Source organism: Miscanthus floridulus, chromosome 1, assembly GCF_019320115.1.
Source record: "Miscanthus floridulus cultivar M001 chromosome 1, ASM1932011v1, whole genome shotgun sequence".
Lineage (NCBI taxonomy): Eukaryota > Viridiplantae > Streptophyta > Magnoliopsida > Poales > Poaceae > Miscanthus > Miscanthus floridulus.
The window spans coordinates 24,790,174-24,808,872 of record NC_089580.1 but is presented as its reverse complement, the minus strand read 5'-3'; the positions used below and the strand labels follow the sequence as shown (position 1 = coordinate 24,808,872).

The 18,699-nt window shown below is 49.1% G+C and overlaps 1 pseudogene; it reads left to right on the top strand.

Annotated features, from left to right (window-relative positions):
- Window positions 1-16,417: 16,417 nt before the first annotated feature.
- Window positions 16,418-17,335, top strand: LOC136476370 (late embryogenesis abundant protein D-34-like; annotated as a pseudogene).
- Window positions 17,336-18,699: the final 1,364 nt, after the last annotated feature.

Here is an 18,699-nt window from a genome sequence, read left to right as displayed (position 1 = left end):
GGCTGATTCTAGCCGCTTGCTAGCCTAGGATAATGCCACTCTACCATTCAGCCCTGGTACACCCCAAGTCTAGTCTAGGGCGGCTGAAACTGTGAGTCATGAGCCGAGTCCACAAGGTCTCCATGAAGTCTCGGAAGGGTGTAGGGGAAATCCTCTGCGCTCCGTACCTCCTTACACTGTCCGCTATCAACCTAGCAGTAGTGGCAGTATCCTACCAAGTAGTTCGGCCATCCCGCACCATATAGGGCGAGTGGTACGTAAGGCTTCCCGATGAATCTGAGTACTAGTAAGTCCTTAGGGTTGACCAAGCTAGAATGTCTCCATCAGGGTTTTCAATTACCGTGCCACCACAGCACCTCCATCCTAGGCTCCTCCCATCATAGGTTCACACCCAGGACCACCTCATATACCATTTACCCACCACAGGTATCCATTTCTAGGGGTGCCCAAGTAGCACCCCATGGCAAGACTTGCCCCTAGGCTTGTCATATACTCCAACTTGGTCGACACAACCCTCACCCTCCACACACCCAAGTCACAAACGCAGCACTCTCCCCATAGTCCCGATAACACCAGTTTCCACCACGCATGTAGTATACGCGTAGTAGAAGTATAAGTAATGAAATATATAGCAGTAAGCGTGTGTCTAGCCTAATAGCAGGGTATGCAGGGGTAAGGTTGCGTCAAGGTAAAGGCTATCAAGTAAGCATACTACCATGCAAGTCCTATCATAGTTTGATTATAACAATAAAGTAAAGCACTAGCATTTCTATTTTAGCCATGCGTAATAGGTGCTACGAGATTGGGTGGTATGTGGCACCTTCAGTGTAGTTGTCTCCGTTCTCCTCACGGTACTCACGGTCCTCGTCCGTCAGGTTCTCCTCAGAGTCTACAAACGATCGCATTATAGTCGCGTTAGCGACGTCTATAGGATATCACAAAGAAGCAATGAAAATTCAAAAGAGCCAAATTCACTCAAACATGGGTTCATTGCGTAGAGATCGATTTTAGATGAATTTTGGTCCTAGTTTCGTATTTTTCTGAGGTCGTATGATTTAGTTATGAATTTCTAAAGTTTAGTTCATTTCTAAAAATGGAAAAAGGCTGAATTACTCCTGAGCTGACACGTGTCACGGTGTGACTGGTCCACGTGGCATGATAACATCAGCATGACATCATCATCACTGTTTCGAGCTAGCAGGTGGGGTCCAGGGGCTATTGGGTCACTGACATGTGGGTCCGATCAAAGTCAACATCAGTCAACGGCGAGTCAACGGTTAGGGTCACTGACGTGTGGGGCCAGGGCTGCTGACGTCAGTAGCTGACATCACCATGACGTCAGCATGACATCACCCCGGCTACGTTGTCTTCTGACGTGTGGGTCTCGCATGACGTCATCATGACGTCAGCGTCTGACATGTGGGTCCAGAGCGTCTGTGTTACTGACATGTGGGGCCAGGTCAACGGTCAACGTTGACCGATCAACAGTTAATACGGGCCGGGTCTCGACTGGGTTTGGACAGGGCTGGATCTAGGCCGGGCTTGGCTCGCCACGTGGCAAGCTGTGACGCTGCCATGTCATAGCCGTGGGCTTCCACTGGGCTTTGTCCACAGTGTTGGCTCACGGTGCGTGGTTCATGGTGGTCGCAGGTTCACGGTCCATAGACCTAAGACAGGGTCCATGGTGGACCGAGTCCACCGTCTTTTCTCTTGGCTCGGCTCACGTGCACCAAGTGCAGGCACGGACGGTCGGCGAGGGGAGTCTCCCCTATTTTCTCCTGCGGCTACGCTCTCGCCGGCGGCGTGCTCGCTGGTGAGCCTTCGTGGTGGTGCTGGTGTGCAATTGACGCGGGTGGAAGCTCCGTTGAGCCTTGATGTCTTCATTGGTGGGGTTACCATGGCGTGCGGGGTCCCATGGTGTGCCGGCCACGGTGGTAGCTTTCTAGGCACGACGGCGGCGCTGGTGAGGTGGCTATGGCCACGGTGAAGCGCCCTGATGGGGCGTGTAAGCTTCTACGACTCCACGGGGATGCGGCGTGGGCATCTAGGGCTCAAGGCGGGGCTTCATGCTTCCAGGTGTCCGGTAGGGGCTCCCCGGTGGCCACGGCGACATGGTGATGATGGCGAGGCGCATGGTGAACTACAGGGCTCCAACAGGGGGGGTCACGACGTGGTCATGGGTGTTTCATGTGGCTCTAGTGAATAGGGTGGGCAAGTCTGGGAGGCGCCAGGTGCTCCCAGTGGTACTGGCCATGGTGGTTGGTGGCTCTGGCCAGTGGTCTAGTGCTTGGGCCAGTGGTCTAGTGCTCGGGCCGGTGGTCTGGTGCTCGGAGGTGGTCTGGTGCTCAGAGGTGGTCTAGTGCTTGGAGGTGGTCGGGTGCTCGGAGGTGGTCGGGTGCACCAGCGGTGGCCATGCCACGATGGTGGCGTTGCGAGCACGGCGAGCGAGTGCTCTACTTCAGCGTCCGTGGGGCTTGGAGGGTCTACAGCGTCTAAGGGCTCGGATGGTGGTTGCGGTGTGCGCATGAGTGTGCTGTGCTTGTGTGCCTTGAGACCGGAGATGGCCTTGGCCTACGCGCTCATGGTATGGAGGGCCATGGAACTGGGGCTCACCATAGGAGTTGTGGAAGAGGGGATGGCGGTGCAGTGACGAGTTGTGGCCGTGTAGCTCTGGAAGCCGTGTAGTGCCAACCCGCGATCGTGATGACAACGACGATGTCACCCTCGGCTCTGGCGACTTCGGCAGCGCGCGGGGGCTCTGATCCTCCTCTCATGATCTTCTTCTTGGCCCTCTACTCTCGGTGCGGTGCGGCTGCTGGGCCACCAAGCGGCAGCGGAGGCTGAGGGAGAGGCTAAGGCACCAGGCATGAGCGGCGTGCGGGCTGGCTTTATAGCCAAGCACCATGCCTCCCATGGCGGCTGGCATCGTGCGGTGGAGGCATGTGCATCGCATCAGACGGTGGTGCGGGGTTGCGTGGGTGTGGCGTAAGGGGGATAGGGTCATGCCTCGGGCATGACCCCCTAGCCTGCCCCTGCCACCGTGGTCGGCTCTTGGTCGCGTGGGCGGTTGAGCGTGGTGTGGAGAAGATGAACAGGAGGGCAGACATGCGGGGCTCGCGTGGCAGCAGCAGCAGGCGAGCGGAGGGCGCGCGGGCTTGCTGGGCTGGCTCATGGGCTGTGCGTGCATGCTAGGAAGACGGGAAGGGGGTTGGCAGGCCAGTTGGGCTAGCTGGCTGGCGCGGGCCGAGCAGGCCGAGCCTACGAGGCCTTCTTCTTCCCTTTTTCTTTTTCTGTTTTCTTTTTCTTCTTCCTTGATTTGAATTCAAATTTGGTTTTTAAATTTGGATTCCAAATTGGTGCACCATATTCATTGGAGTTGTTAAGCATATCATAACTCAAATGGAAATCCAAATCACATTTTGAATAATCGATGTATGCAACACTTTATTTGTTAGAATTTAAATAAACACAATTTAACTAATGACATGCCATGCTTATGTGTTAACTTGGGTTGGGGTTAGACCTAATGCATCTCTTAGGTTGGGTTACTATACATGACACTCATCATCGCATGGGAGTTTTAAGAAAAATTTTGTAGTTGGTATTTTTAGTGTGTGGATTTTTGGGTTGTTACACCTAGTCCACTCTGGACCGCTGCCCCATGTCACACGTCGTGCCTGCAGCATTGCCCCCGTGCGAGCACCGGCACCCCTCCTCGCTTCTCCTCTCACGCTGCCAGCAGTGGCCCCTCCCTACACAGGCGCTCTACTGTCTCCAAGCCCACCGACAGAACACCTTTCGATCGGCGCACTGCCTTCCATGCGCCCAAGCCCATGCTGCTGCCACACGCAATCGATCCTCCCCAATCCCAGCTCCCTGCTCGCTACCCCATAGCACCATCTCCAATCATGCCACAGCTGCACCACCATTGCAGCGTCTCGCGCCCGCATTGCCGCGCCTCCCACGGACGACCACGCCGGAGAATTGAATCAAGGTCGCACCCACAGCCGCTGCTCCGGCGTGACCTCCTACGAGCGTCGGTAGCCATTTCCATCGCTGGCCACCACACATGAAGATGCACTCGAGCCCTACTATGCCCCACATCGCCACAGCCACAGTGCCGCAGCCAGTGCAAGCACGCCATGGACGCCACGATCGCCCTCCATTCCGGTCCAAAATTCATCATGCATAAGGTATATCCCTCCAATTCCTTGAATCCCTAGCACCATGAGGAAGCTGTTAGTTCAATGGTGTGCATGTGCGTGCCATTTTCATCATTGGCTGCCACTCGTAGTCCTTCCATGGATGCCGCCATGGGTGTGTCCATGTCCAGCTCGGCTCAAAGCACTCCCATGCCTAGCTTGACCTATAGCGACTCCGCCTCGACCTCCCATTCCCTGTGTGTACGCTATTGGGGGTAGAACTAGGCCTGATGTCCTCATCGTCATGCGCGTCGTTTGCCATCGCCCCTGCACATCGCTATCGTGCGTGGCCGAGCCGCCATGGGGTTTCTCTGGTGGCACTGTTTGCGCCCATCAGTGCGGCGTGACCCCACATAGCCCTCGCACCACCATCCTACTACAGTGCTTTTCCCGTCCGAGCTTGGCTGCTGAGTAGCCACTGCACGCCGGCGTGCTCTGCTCTGGTGCTTGTGAGGACTGGGGAATGGAGAAGTCAAAGGTTTCCAAGGTGCTGGGTACAAATTGGACGACTCATATAAATAGCGCTTATGGATCTCGAGTTGAATAGAGGTAAACATAGGGTCCTTTTTGCTAAACCACCTAGTTGGTTTGGGCCCATCCGCGTTGGGCCGGCTTGCCCTGCCTGGGCCGTTCGCCGCGCCTACGCCGCACATGGGCCTGCTGGCTGGGCAGCAATCGCCGTGCCTTTGGGCCACGACTTGGGCCATCGACCGCGCACCCGCTCGGACCGGTCTGTGTAGCTTGCGATGGGTCGTGTGCGCACGCTATGTTTTGGGTCACCGTGCGCCCATCCGTGCTCGGCTGCTGGGCCAGTTAGTTGCCGCCAGCCCCTTTTTCAATTTGAGGTTTTTTCTAATTTAATGCTGAAGCAAACTTGAAAAATCAGTAGCAATTTGTGTAGTGGTCTAAAAATTGTGAAACCAGTTTTGTGGAGTTCCTAAAATCATGATCTATCTGCTAGTATATTTTGTTCATATAGTTTGATAATATTCTTAGATGCTATATAATTAATTGAGATATTTAATATTATAAAAATATAAAGTTGTAGAAATTGTTATGATAAATTGGTAATAGTGTTGGATCTAAAATTTTTACGATTGGTTTCTTGCAATATTAGCTACTCACTATAATTTTTGTAGCTCCATAATAATTAGTTCACTACGTAGATGATGATACCCTATTTCGAATAAAGATTAAATCGATAGAATAGAATAAAGAAACAACCTTGGTTTATATAACTAAAATGGTTGTTGGGAAATAACGCCTTATCCGACAATGTGTATATGTAGCCTAAGTATGGTCGTTGTTAGAACTAGCCCATTAACTTGAGAGGCGTAAATCGTATTTTATGAGTCATGATTGCAGTCATTTAATTACGTCTTTGCATTTCATCACACGGCATATCATATAGGTACGATGATGGATCAACAGATCAAGTGAAGGATGAGTGGGAATCTATAGATGGTGTGATGGTATTCTCTCTAGGAGATGATGCGATGGGTTTTCTATTCAATTGATGGTGGATGATCTGAAGATGCAAATACTAACTTTTGGTTATATTTTACCTAGGCAAGCCCTGATGCATAACCCCTTTTTTGTTGCACTTTAAATTATATTTGTGCATTAAATTTTAAGGAGTTGAATGAAACCCAATTGCATATATATCTTTATCCTATGAGTCTTACTAGTATTATAGGATCGTGTAGATTGCTATGCTATAGGACTCTGGTAGAAGTCGAGTGATTGCCTGTTACTCACGAGAGATAGGAAATATATTACTGTATTATTATCACTTAGAAAATATAAATGGAGGAAAGGAAAAATGGTGATCGGGTAGGGATATGATTTGGGTATTGGTTGGTGTAAGTGGTTGTGTCGCTATGGACGCGGGGCATAGTTTGGTTACACTATTTTCCCTGTCGGTGTCAATTAAGGACCGACCATTGCATAAGACTCTAGGCAACTCACAGACTTATTATCCTAAGCACATACTTGGGTATGGGCGCTTAGAAGACTTGTTGCTCTCTTGTCGTGGATCCGACTCTTTCCGGACCGACTGTCTGGGTGGTTTTTGGGTTAGGAGGTCCTTGCACCGCCCTGAGTCTGAGACTCAGAGGCAGAGGCTTGGAGTCCTAGTTTGGACGGGGACCTAGACACCCAAGACATGAGGGTGATGGGTTGGTCTAGCTTGTGCCTTAGGTATAAGCGAGGCGTGTGTTTTCGGGGTACCCAGCTAGGGGCATTAATTCATGAATCGCCGGGCGATTCGGTACGGCTTGTCTACGGTCTAGCATCGTAGTAAGAACTAAAAGAGGAAAGATGGAATGGAAAAATGAAATCTTATTGCTTACCATCTGCTTGAAAGTAGCATAGGTGCTTACATAGAATGGTTGGTTAATGAACTAATGCGTCTGTTAATAAAAATCGAATATAAGGACGCATTTTTAGTAATGCTCCTGTAGAGGCCATAAACCCACAAGCCAGATAGCCTTGCATATCCTTGAAGTCTTTTCTTTCCTTCTGTTGGGTAAGTCTTGCTGAGTATAATTGAGTACTTAGGGTTTTATTCCCCCTGTTGCAGGTGACAGGTGGATGCTAGAGCTGACTCTTGTGTGTGGACTCCTCCTGGTGGGCTCAGCGGGGATTCCTTTATGCTGCGATCGTAGTTTTTATTTATAACTCTTACTAAATGTTTTTATAAATGAAAGTTTTATAATATGTTGTCCTAGTTACCTATCCATGCTTCATCAGGCCATTAATAGCTATTATGTCCGCTGTAATTCTGATCACATGTTTATATTCCGTTGTTCAATTAAATTATTCATAACTCTGATAATATAATTTCATTCTGCTGTTATAACAATAAATGTTATACTCTGATGTACATGTAAAGTGATGTAAGAAATGATTAAGAATGATGTAAGCTTTGTTCTCTCATTTGTGATCCTGATAGAAAAATATGGATTTTCTGGTTCTCCCCTAGGGTGTGCCCGACAGAACCGAATAATTTGGTGTTCTCCTTTGGGTGCTTAGTGTCTAATAGAAGACAAGCACTCCTAGGAGGCATTAGATTAGGCGGTTCTACCACATGCACCGGTGGCGACTAGATGGCCAGGAGGCGCATGGGCTATGAAGGGACCTAGCCTAGCCGTGGCACGGACCGAGGTGGTGAGGTAGAAGAGGGGACGCCGGTGTGGAACACACGGGTGCTCACGAAGGAGAGCTAGGTGGCGAACTACGGAAGGCGTAGCGATGGCGAAGGCAGAGCAGCGTTGGTCGACACAGCCTGGGCCCGCTACTCACACGGCGGGCGTGATGGTGGGAGGCGCTGTGACACAGGCCTAGGTGCTTGCGCGAGCGACGATCGGCGACCGAAAGGCGTTGCGGTCCAGCGCGGCAACGCGGGCTTGGCGCACGAGAGGCAATGCATCGACTAAAGGGGGCGTGGGCATTCGCACGTGCTTGAGGTGTGCCCTGGGTGGCGGTGAGGACGTCGACGCGTGGGCACAGGAGGAGCCATAGGCACAAGGATGAGCGAGGCGGGGCAGAGCCACGCATGGGCTCGGTGAGAGTAAGGAGAGCGATGGCGTTCCATGGCAAGGTGGCTGCAGGCATGTTGGGCGAGGGGTGTGGGCAACAGCAGCCACGAATGGTAGCAGTCGAGCAGGAGGCGATGGCGCAACCTTTGGGGCTGGGGAGCAGCTATAGGAAAGGAGAAACGGTAGCTAGGAGGAGAAAGAGGAGCGGTAGCAGCACTCCTCCACAGATTTGGTCATGGCGATGACGACGTAAGGCAAGCAGAGGGAGGCGAGCAGGGGAGGGAGTGAGAAGCTGGACTGGCTTGGCTTGGCCTTATCCTGACGTGCCGTGACTACAGAAGAGGTGGCATAGCACCGGCACTGGCATGGCATGGCCTACCTGGGCATCCTCGGCGCAGTGGCCGACACAGGAACGCACATGGCTAGGTGACGATGGTGCAGACATGGCATGCTAGCACAACAGCACAAGGAGAGGTAGACAAGGACAAGCAAAGGCAGACAAGGACAAGACCGAGGCAGTAGAAAAATAGAGGGAGGGGGAGCAGCGCGAGGCTCGGCAGAGTCAGACAGAAACAAGTAAAGTAGGCAGAGATGATGTAACGAAGCGGGCAGATGGATTGTGGCGCTTAGCGGAGGCGTGGGCACGATAGAGCCATGCTCCCATTAAAATTTAGACAAGACATCGCCGGGTGCAGAGCCACGATGCGAGACAGGGCGATGCATAATTGCAAAGCAAGGCGAGTATGTTGTACGCCACGCCAAGAAAAGTAAATAAAGCTGTTGTGCTATCTCTCGTCTGCTATGTGCTTTCACACCAATCATGTTAAATTTATGAGGCGGCTAGACGGGCAGCTATCACGGGTACATTACCAAATTATCACAGGGACTAAAACAAGCCTATATGTAAAAACATGTCACTAGACCAAGGCTTTTCAACTGAGCATGCTTATCAAAATAAACACATGAGTAAATATATATCATTCTATTTATTAATGGATTTTATTTTATTTATAAACTTTGCTTTTCCTGCTTAATCTAATAGAACAAATCATTTGCCATTTACTTACTAGAATCGTTATCAGACATTTTAAAAACTTTTACGCCCTAGGTGAATCTACTCAGATATTTAGTTAAGTCCATCAAAGTGAACCACATAAGACTCGCTCAACATTCCATGCGTGTTTTTAAAATCCGCCGTTCAATATAATTCACCAAAATGACACTATTAAACATAAGCTATTTTTTTAAATCTGAGAAAATCATTTTGGTAAATCCTCTTAGGTCTAATCTTTGGTGCTAAGCAAGCTCGTAACACTAGAGGTGTTGTAGCCGACCCCCAGCAGCCTACCCACGTGAGGCGATGTGGCGAGCACGCCGGCTGCGATGACACTGGCCAGGCAAGGATGGCAAGACGGCATGGATGAGCGGTGCACGCTCACAGTGTGCCTTGGCGGTGGTGGGGACACCAGCGCGTGGGGCATGGGAGGAGCCATAGGAAGGTAGCACTGTGGAGTCATAGGGCGGCTCCTCGGCACCGACGGTAGGGCGCATGACGACGGTGGGGATGCTGCGGTGGCGTGGCCATGGCGAGGATGTAGCATGGGGCAACGTAGCAGGGCTATGGCCAGAGGTGGAGTGGTGTGGGGAGGTGTACGGACTCGACGCACATGCACGCCCTCGCAAGATGGGGGAAAAGCTAGCAACAGTGGGTATGAGGCATGGCACGACGACGTGGTGGCTCAGGCGACTATGGGCACAACAACCTAGGCCCAGCCACGTGAGAGGAAGAGCGAAGAGCCACACATGGCTTGGGTGCACCTACATGTGTGGTGTTTGGGCAGTGGCGTCGGCGGCTGGTAGCAAAGAGAGGGAGAGCGGACAGAGACAATATAGAGCAAGCGCGAGGACGGTAGCGCTTGAGCTCAGCCCTGAGCTAGTCCATGGCGGGTGTGTGCTAGCAGCAGAGCGAGAGAGAGCAGGGGAGGGGAAGCAGGGTGGCTCTATGCACGGTGCATCAGTGGGGAGGACACACGAGCAAACTCGGCGGTCATCCTATAGGGTGTTTTTGAGCAAAGCCACGAGAAAGCATGCGCACATGGCCTACTGCGTTTGTCTAGTACGGTAGCAGTACCTAGCAGAGAAAAGACAAGTAGAGGCAGGCAAGCAGAGAAAAAGAAAGAGCAAGCAATCGGGTCGATAGCGTGGCACGACGTGAGTAAATCAGGTGATTGATTCTGCGCAAGGACGCACCACCGTCGTCCTAGGAGCCAGAACCGACGGCCACTACGTGATGACTGCTAAGCGGCACGGATGCACGATGGGGTAGATGGATCAAAAGGCGAGGAACACACCAGATCACCAACGACAATGTCATAGCGGCCATGCATATTTTACCATTTTATTTCTTTTTATTTTACCAAAATATATAGATTATTATGTAATTACAAATATGTCATTATTTCTTTATCACCAACATCCATACACACATGCATATATTTATCGTATGTTTAAACGTATACTTATCTATAGAGATACACTCGGGAAGAAATGAGTTTGTACACTACTTTAATTAATATAGCAACCTAATGGGAATGGGGATCCTGATCTTCCATCGGGTACAGGTAACTATCGTTGTGGCGGAGAATGACACACCAATCCGGCTTCAGATCGAAAGATCAAACCCTACAATCTTAGTACCACAACTCCTCTGGTTATCAACCGAGACACGTATCTGGTTGACCTTGTCAAGAAGGCTAATCCTTGCCTACGCAACGAAGAACACAAGCAAGAACAAGAAAGAAAGCAACCAAATTGCAGATGAATGATTAATATCACAAAGTTGGGGTCTCACAAACCGATGAATGACGAAACTGTTCTTGACAGATTAATCTAAGCAAAACCCAAAACCTAATGTCAGCGGTAGTGTATGATTATAAAGGTCTTAGGGTCGTCGCCTACCCTGAACGTGCCCCCTAATGGGCCCAAACACGATACATGGTCCAACGGACCAAAAGACGATGTCGCAGCACCCTGGTAGATTCTGGACGCTGACTTGTTTCAATGATTTCTGTTGATTCTGAAGGGCTTTTGATGTGAGACCACTTGGATTGGCTTCCTTATCAAATTCTCTTTCCAGCCACATGTGGATCGTTAAAAACGGAGTCCGAATGCGTCCTGGGTGATCAGTTTAAGGCAAACTGGTCCTGGAGGCCGAGGCAGACTCAAAATGATGTTGGATCGGGCCTCCGGTTTCTATTGGACGTCCTTGCTGGTCATCATCACCTCCACCACATCCTCTAAGTCCCTCATGATCCTCTCCAATGTTACTTAGCAAGATAACATCATTAGATAGTAGTCTATTCTCAAAAGTATGAAAAGGATCGCTTAAGAACGAGCTCACCTCTAAATTGAGTTGACGCATTCATGCCCGGGTCATTGGACCTTGCATGACGGTTGGAGGATCAGCGGGTACATCCGAAGGAGTGATGTCCTCATCATCCTCCCCCTCTTGAAATTGAGTCGTCCTCGACTCAAGCTCATCTTCTTCTCCTAAATAAGGCTTCAGATCTGCAATGTTAAAGGTGGGACTAACCCCGAACTCGAGTGGCAACTCAAGTTTGTATGCATTATCATTTATTTTCTCAATTATCTTATAAGGACCAGCTGCTCTTGGCATTAATTTAGACTTACACAGTTCAGAAAATCTATCTTTTCTCAAATGTAACCAAACCAAATCACTCGGTTCAAGTTTAATTTCTTTTCTACCTTTACTACCAGCAATTCTATACTTTTTATTCATTCTTTCAATATTTGCTTTAGTTGTTTTATGCAACTTACGAATGAAATCAGCACGCTCTCTAGCATCACTATGTGTTCTTTCAGTGGTAGGTAAAGGCAAAAGATCAATAGGAGCACGAGGGTTAAAACCATACACTACCTAAAAAGGACTTACCTTGGTGGTGGAATGTTTCGCCCTGTTATATGCAAACTCCACATGCGGCAAATACTCTTCCCACATCTTCAAATTGCGCTTCAAAATTGCTCTCAACATGGTGGTCAATGTTCGATTCACTACCTTTGTTTGCCCATCAGTTTGGGGATGAGATGTTGTAGAAAACAGCAGCTTGGTCCCCAATTTATTCCACAAAGTGCGCCAAAAATGACTCAAGAATTTTGTATCATGATCTGAAACAATAGTAGAAGGCATTCCATGTAAGCGAATGATTTCTTGAAAGAAAAGGTCAGCAATATGAACATCATCGTCGCTCTTATGACAAGGAATAAAATGTGCCATCTTAGAAAAACAATCAACCACCACAAAAATAATATCCCTCCCCCTCTTAGTCCTTGGTAAACCTAACACAAAATCCATAGATATATCGGCCCAAGGAGTAAAGGAATAGGAAGAGGCATATACAAACCATGTGGGTTCAAACGTGACTTAGCTTTTTGACATGTGGTGCACCGAGCCATGTATCGTTCTACATCTCGCCTCATTCTAGGCCAAAAGAAATGTGTGGATAGCACCTTCTCTGTCTTCTTAGCTCCAAAATGTCCCATCAATCCGCCTCCATGTGCCTCCTGCAACGACAAAAGATGAATGGAGCCAACTGGAATGCATAGGCGGTTAGCTCTAAACAAAAACCCATCATTGATCATAAACTTATTCCATGTATGTCCCTCTATACAATTTAGCAACACGTCCTTAAAATTAGGATCAAGCGCATATTGTTCTTTTACTGATTCAAGCCCAAAAATTCGACAATCAAGTTGGGACAGCAATGTATATCGTCTAGACAAAGTATCAGCAATCACATTATCCTTCCCTTTCTTGTGTTTGATAATATAAGGAAAAGATTCAATAAATTCAACCTATTTAGCATGCCTATGATTCAGATTATGTTGAGAGCGAAGATACTTAAGTGATTCATGATTAGAATGAATAACAAATTCTTTAGGCCACAAATAATGACGTCGCGTCTCTAAAGAACGGATAAGTGCATATAGTTCCTTATCATACGTGGAATAATTCAGAACAGGACCATACAATTTTTCACTAAAGTAAGCAATGGGTTTACCATCTTGCATCAAAACACCCCCAATGCCAACTCCACTAGCATCATATTCTAGCTCAAAAGTCTTACCAAAACTAGGAAGTTGCAACAATGGTGCGTGTGTGAGCTTGTCCTTCAAAGTGTCAAATGACTCCTCATGTGCCTTTCCCCAATGGAACACCACCCCTTTCTTCGTCAACTCATGCAACGGGGCAGCAAAGGTGCTGAAATCTTTGATGAAGTGGCGGTAGAATCCTGTAAGACCAAGAAAACTCCTCACCTGTGTGATAGTTTGGGGAACCGGCCAGCTCTTTATGGCTTCAATTTTCATCTCGTCCACCTCAATTCCCTATGGAGTTACAACATAGCCAAGAAAAGAAACTCGATCCGTGCAAAAGATGCACTTCTCAAGGCTACCAAATAAACATGCATCACGTAAAGCATTAAAAATAGCACGTAAGTGATCCATATGTTTATCAAAAGACTTGCTATAAATTAATATATCATCAAAGTAAACTACCATAAAACAACCAATAAAAGCTCTTAAAACCTTATTTATTAAGCGCATGAAAGTGCTAGGTGCATTTGTCAAACCAAAAGACGCTACTAACCACTCATACAACCCGAATTTAGTTTTAAACACAGTTTTCCATTCATCTCCAAGTTTCATTCTAATTTGGTGGTAGCCACTTCGCAAGTCAATCTTGGTGAAAATTATAAAACCACACAACTCATCAAGCATGTCATCTAGCCTAGGAATAGGATGATGACACCGAATAGTAATATTATTGATGGCTCTACAATCAACGCACATACGCCAAGTTTCATCTTTCTTAGGAACCAAAAGTACAGGAACAGTACAAGGACTAAGACTTTCACATACATACCCACAGTCCAAAACATTTTGGACCTGTCGCTGAATTTCCTTAGTCTCTTTGGGATTGGTTCGATAGGCAGCTCGATTAGGCAAGGTTGCTCCCAGAATCAAATTGATTTGATGCTCTATCCCTCTCATAGGTGGCAGCCCGGGGGTATCTCAGTTAGAAAAATATCCTCATACTCCTGCAAAAGGTTAGTGACAGCAGGAGGCACCAAGCTAACAATATCATCAAGCGAAAACATAGCTCGTTTGCATACCAAAGCATAGCAAATATCATCATCAGAAATTTCAGCAAAGTCACATTTTGTTGTAAGCATAACACCACCCTTCAATTTAATCCCCTCGGCCTTAGAATTAGATGTAGACTTATCCTTTTTAGGTGGGAGAATAGAATTAGCAACTTGCTGATTTTCAGATTGAACATCATTCAAACTAGCAGCGCGTTCTCTATCAGCTTGTACAATTTGAGCAGGGGTCAAAGGTACCAAAGTAATTATCTTTCCTTTATGCTCAAAGGTGTATTTATTACTTTTACCATGGTGTGTAGCATCATTATCATGTTCCCAAGGATGACCCAATAAGAGTGAACATGCTTGCATAGGTACCATATCATAATCAACAGAATCAGCATAAGAACCAATGGAAAATGAAACTCTACAAGTTTGTGTTACCTTTGCTTATTTAGAATCATTTAGCCACTAAATATGGTATGGACATGGGTATGGGCATGTGGTCAAGCTAAGCTTCTTGACCAATTCAGAACTCACCAAATTATTGCAGCTACCTCCATCAACAATGACACGTGCTCGACGGTTGCTGATGACGAAGAAAATCTAGAACAAGTTATGGTGTTGTAGCTTTTCAGGTTGCTAGACTTGTGAGCTGAGCACCCGATGTACAATGATGCTCCTATAAGCCGCCGTGGCCTCGACACCAAGGACCAGTTTTTGACCAAAATAAAAATCCCCAACCCCAGAATTACCGGGGATGGATAGATCCAAAGTTTTTTTCTATTCGATTTTGATATATGGAACATCGAAATCTGAGTTCGTATGCAAAAACTAGACCAGTTTTAAGAATTGGCTCCGAATTGGAGGACAAAACGGGAACAATGTGCTCAAAATTGGTCACGACAGTAAAGATTTGATGAAAACGATGGGGGAAAACACATGAACTGGACTCTAACATGACCTAACCAGTAACAAGACCTCGACCAGGATACAAACTCAACACGACGGACTCTGAAACTGAAATATGCAAAGGCTATGGCGCGGAAGGTTCTAGGACAGAAAAAATAAGTATGGCACTGGACTATGGGACGAATGCGAAACACTCAAAACTAAAGGATAAATGTGAACCTGATGGTATACCTTAGCTCTGATTACCACTTAATGGGAATAGGGATCCCGATCTTCCATCAGGTATAGGTAACTATCGTTGTAGCGGAGAATGACACATTGATCCGGCTTCAGATCGAAAGATCGAACCCTGCAATCTTAGCACCACAACTCCTCTGGTTATCAACCAAAACACATATCCAGTTGATCTCGCCAAGAAGGCTAATCATTGCCTGCGCAATGAAGAACACAGGCAAGAACAAGAAAGAAAGCAACCAAATTACAGATGAATGATTAATATCATGAAGTTGGGGTCTCACAAACCGATGAACGGTAAAACTGTTCTTGACAGATTAATCTAAGCAAAACGCAAAACCTAATGTCGGTGGCGATGTATGATTATAAAGGTCTTAGGGTCATTGCCTACCCTGGACGCGCCCCCTAATGGGCCCAAACACGATACACGGTCCAACGGACCAAAAGACGGTGTCGCAACACCCTGATAGATTCTGGATGCTAACTTGTTTCGATGATTCCTATTGATTCTAAAGGGCTTTTGATGTGAGACCACTTGGATTGGCTTCCTTATCAAATTTTCTTTCCAACCATATGTGGATCGTTGAAAACAGAGTCTGGATGCATCCCGGGTGACCAGTTTAAGTCAGACTGGTCTTGGAGGCCGAGGCAGACTCGAAATCATGTTAGATCGGGTCTCCGGTTTCTGTTGGATGTTCTTGCTGGTCATCATCGCCTCCACCATGTCCTCTAAGTTCCTCATGACCCTCTCTAATGTTCCTAAGTAAGATAACATCATTAGGTATTAGTCTATTCTCAAAAGTATGAAAATGATCGCTTAAGGACGAGCTCATCTCTAAATTGAGTTGACGTATTCGAGCCCGGGTAGTCTGTAGCGCGTACACCGAGAGGGTGAGAGGTAAACATGACGAGGTCGATCCAATGTCCGGCCAAAAGCCCAAAACAGCAACGTCGCACCGCGCTGTGCTTATGCAGTGTACTGCTCGCGACACGGATACGAGACGAGGGTCCCCGGGCGCACCTTTTCGAGCGCATGCCTCCACCCGTCCACCGCGAGAGTTCCGCAAGGTTTCGCGTGGATGGCACCTGTCGAAGCGAGGGAACCACGGGCAAGTCGTGGAAAACGCCCCCCCCCACAAACCAAACACCACGGCGCCTACGGAGTCAGCTCCACGCCCCACATGTAGCCCCACCGGCTCCCTTGCATGTCTTCGCTTCGCGTCTCCCTACCCGCCACTCTAGCACGCGGCCAACCTTTTATATTGCACACCAACCCGACCGGACGCATGCAGACGCCGGTTCTCAGCACGACGCAACCCACTAGCTTGCAGCCGTACGTAGGTGCAACATGGTGGAGAAAGAGATCGACATGAGCCAGGGGCAGCCGAGGAGGCCGTAGCAGGCTGAGGACCTGCAGCACGCGCAAGAGCAGCCAGTCAAGTACGACGACGTGCTGGACATGTCAGGCGAGCTGGCTCAGCGGCGCGTGGCTCTGAGGGACGCCGCCCTGCTGCAGGCCACGGAGCAGTCTGTGCTCGACGGGACGCAGAGGGGTGGGCCCGCCGTCGTGCTACAGTCGCCGCGACGGTCAATGCCAGCGTGGGCCACGTGGGCAAGGCCTAGATCACGGGCCCTATCGCCAATGCCGGTGCCACCGTCATTGAGGCCGAGCTCGTGGGCCGTCGCGTCGTCACCGAGTCCATCGGCGGGCAGGTGTGGCGAAGATGGTGACCCCGGCGTCGGTGGAGATGATGGACCCGCTGGGCGCGCTGGACAAGGACGCCATCACGATCGCCCGCGCGCTGGAGGCTGTGGTCGCGATGGTTAGGGACAGGCCGGTCGACCAGAGCGACACGCCGACCATCCAGGTCGCGGAGACATGCGCCATGGGTCCCACGCCACCATCCCCGGATGGGTGGCCGCGGCGGTGCAGTCAGCGGCTGATCAGAACACCCGCGCCTTGCGCGACGAGGACAAGATCAAGCTCCGGAACGTTCTCTCGGTGCGTGCGATCGATACTCTGCTTTTGTCATTTTCTCGATTCGCGGCTGTAGCCTATAGGCGAAGTGTTTTGGACTGTCAGTGGTGACCGTGAGTTGCGTGGCCATATGTACGTGCAGAACGCGAGGGAGAGGCTGCCGGGGGACAAGGGGGCGACGCGGGAGGACGCAAGAGGATGGTGTCCGCGAAGATACAGAACAAGCTGGACATGACGACCACGTCGGGCGGCGTGGCGGACACGGTGACTACAGCGGCCCAGCTCAACCAGGAGCGCCCAAGGCCATAGGTCGTGGCCTTATCCCATGTGCCCTTAAACCGGCTTGATCCGCTTCTTTTTTTCATCCGGAACAGTGTTTTCTCTCATAAAGTTTTCCAGATCTATCCGGATTCCTCCAAATTCCTCCAAAATTCCTTCAAGCGAACGGGGCCAGGAACAGTGGAAGCGTGCCACGTAAAGATGGCAATGGGGCCCTGATACCCGATACCCGAGGGGTATTTGATCCATTAGGGGACGGGGATGGGATCATATCTTTACCCGCGGGCATCTAAATGGGCAAGAATCTATCCCCGACGGGTATAGCGGGGACGGGAACGTCCCCTGTTTACCCGTTCCCGTTATCCGTTGAGGAACCCGACTATTTGAGCTGCCGTACGAGTATTAGGCCCAAAAAAGCTCAACATAAGTATTTTGACCTAAATCTGAACAATCATATATATAGTTTGTGTGTTTTAGGAACCCCAGTTCAATTTTTTCTCACCATCTTCGCCAGCAGCACAAGCACGCATGCCTCACGAGCGCTCGTGCTCCTTGCTTTCTCGGTTCGGTCTCTCTGCCACCTTTGCTCGTCCTCCTCGCAACCTCGCCCCTTCTCCTCGGCATCTCCGAGACTCCGACACTTATATCCGAGTGAAGAAGAACGATTGCAAAGCTGTGACCCCAAGTGTCCTTGTTTATCGGGTATGCAGTATCCGTCGGGTATCTGTTACCTGACCGATGTCCGACGGGTATAGAAATGAACAAGAATCTATACCCGAGATAATTAATAGGGACAGAGACAGGATAAATTCTTCGTAGCGAGAAAGAAAATGTTCCAGCGATACCTACATCCTGTTGCCATCCTTAGTGCCACGAGAAGCCTGCGTGCTGCGCAGTAGCGCGTGTAGTTGTTATTACTCACTACGAGAAACCTGCGTGCTTTCCGCTTGCAGAACTACTACTTGTAAAAATACGCGAATGACACTGTGTCCGCAGTGTATATCAATAAAAACGTTGCGAATCAAGTTCTGTAAATTGTGTCTCCGTTTCAGCGCCTACGTGAAACAGGAACGAGAAAAAAATTCGGCAAAAAGGGGATCGAAAACAGGTCGGATCCCGTATTTCATCGGGGAATTCCTGCTTTCTCCTGTATTTTTTCCCGACGCACCCTGCATCTCGCTTCTCCGAGAACCACTACATGTACCTCTCGACTCTCGTCATCTGCTGCAGTGCTGCTCCTCCTCACTTGCAGCCACATCTTGCAGCATGTAGATCAGCCCGCTTGCGCAGCTCATGCTGAGGATGATGAGAGCACCGGTAACTGCAGGTCCAAAGCTCGCCAGCTCGTGCTGCTGCATCTCCATACTGGAGTCTTGAGCTCGGCCCTCTGCCGC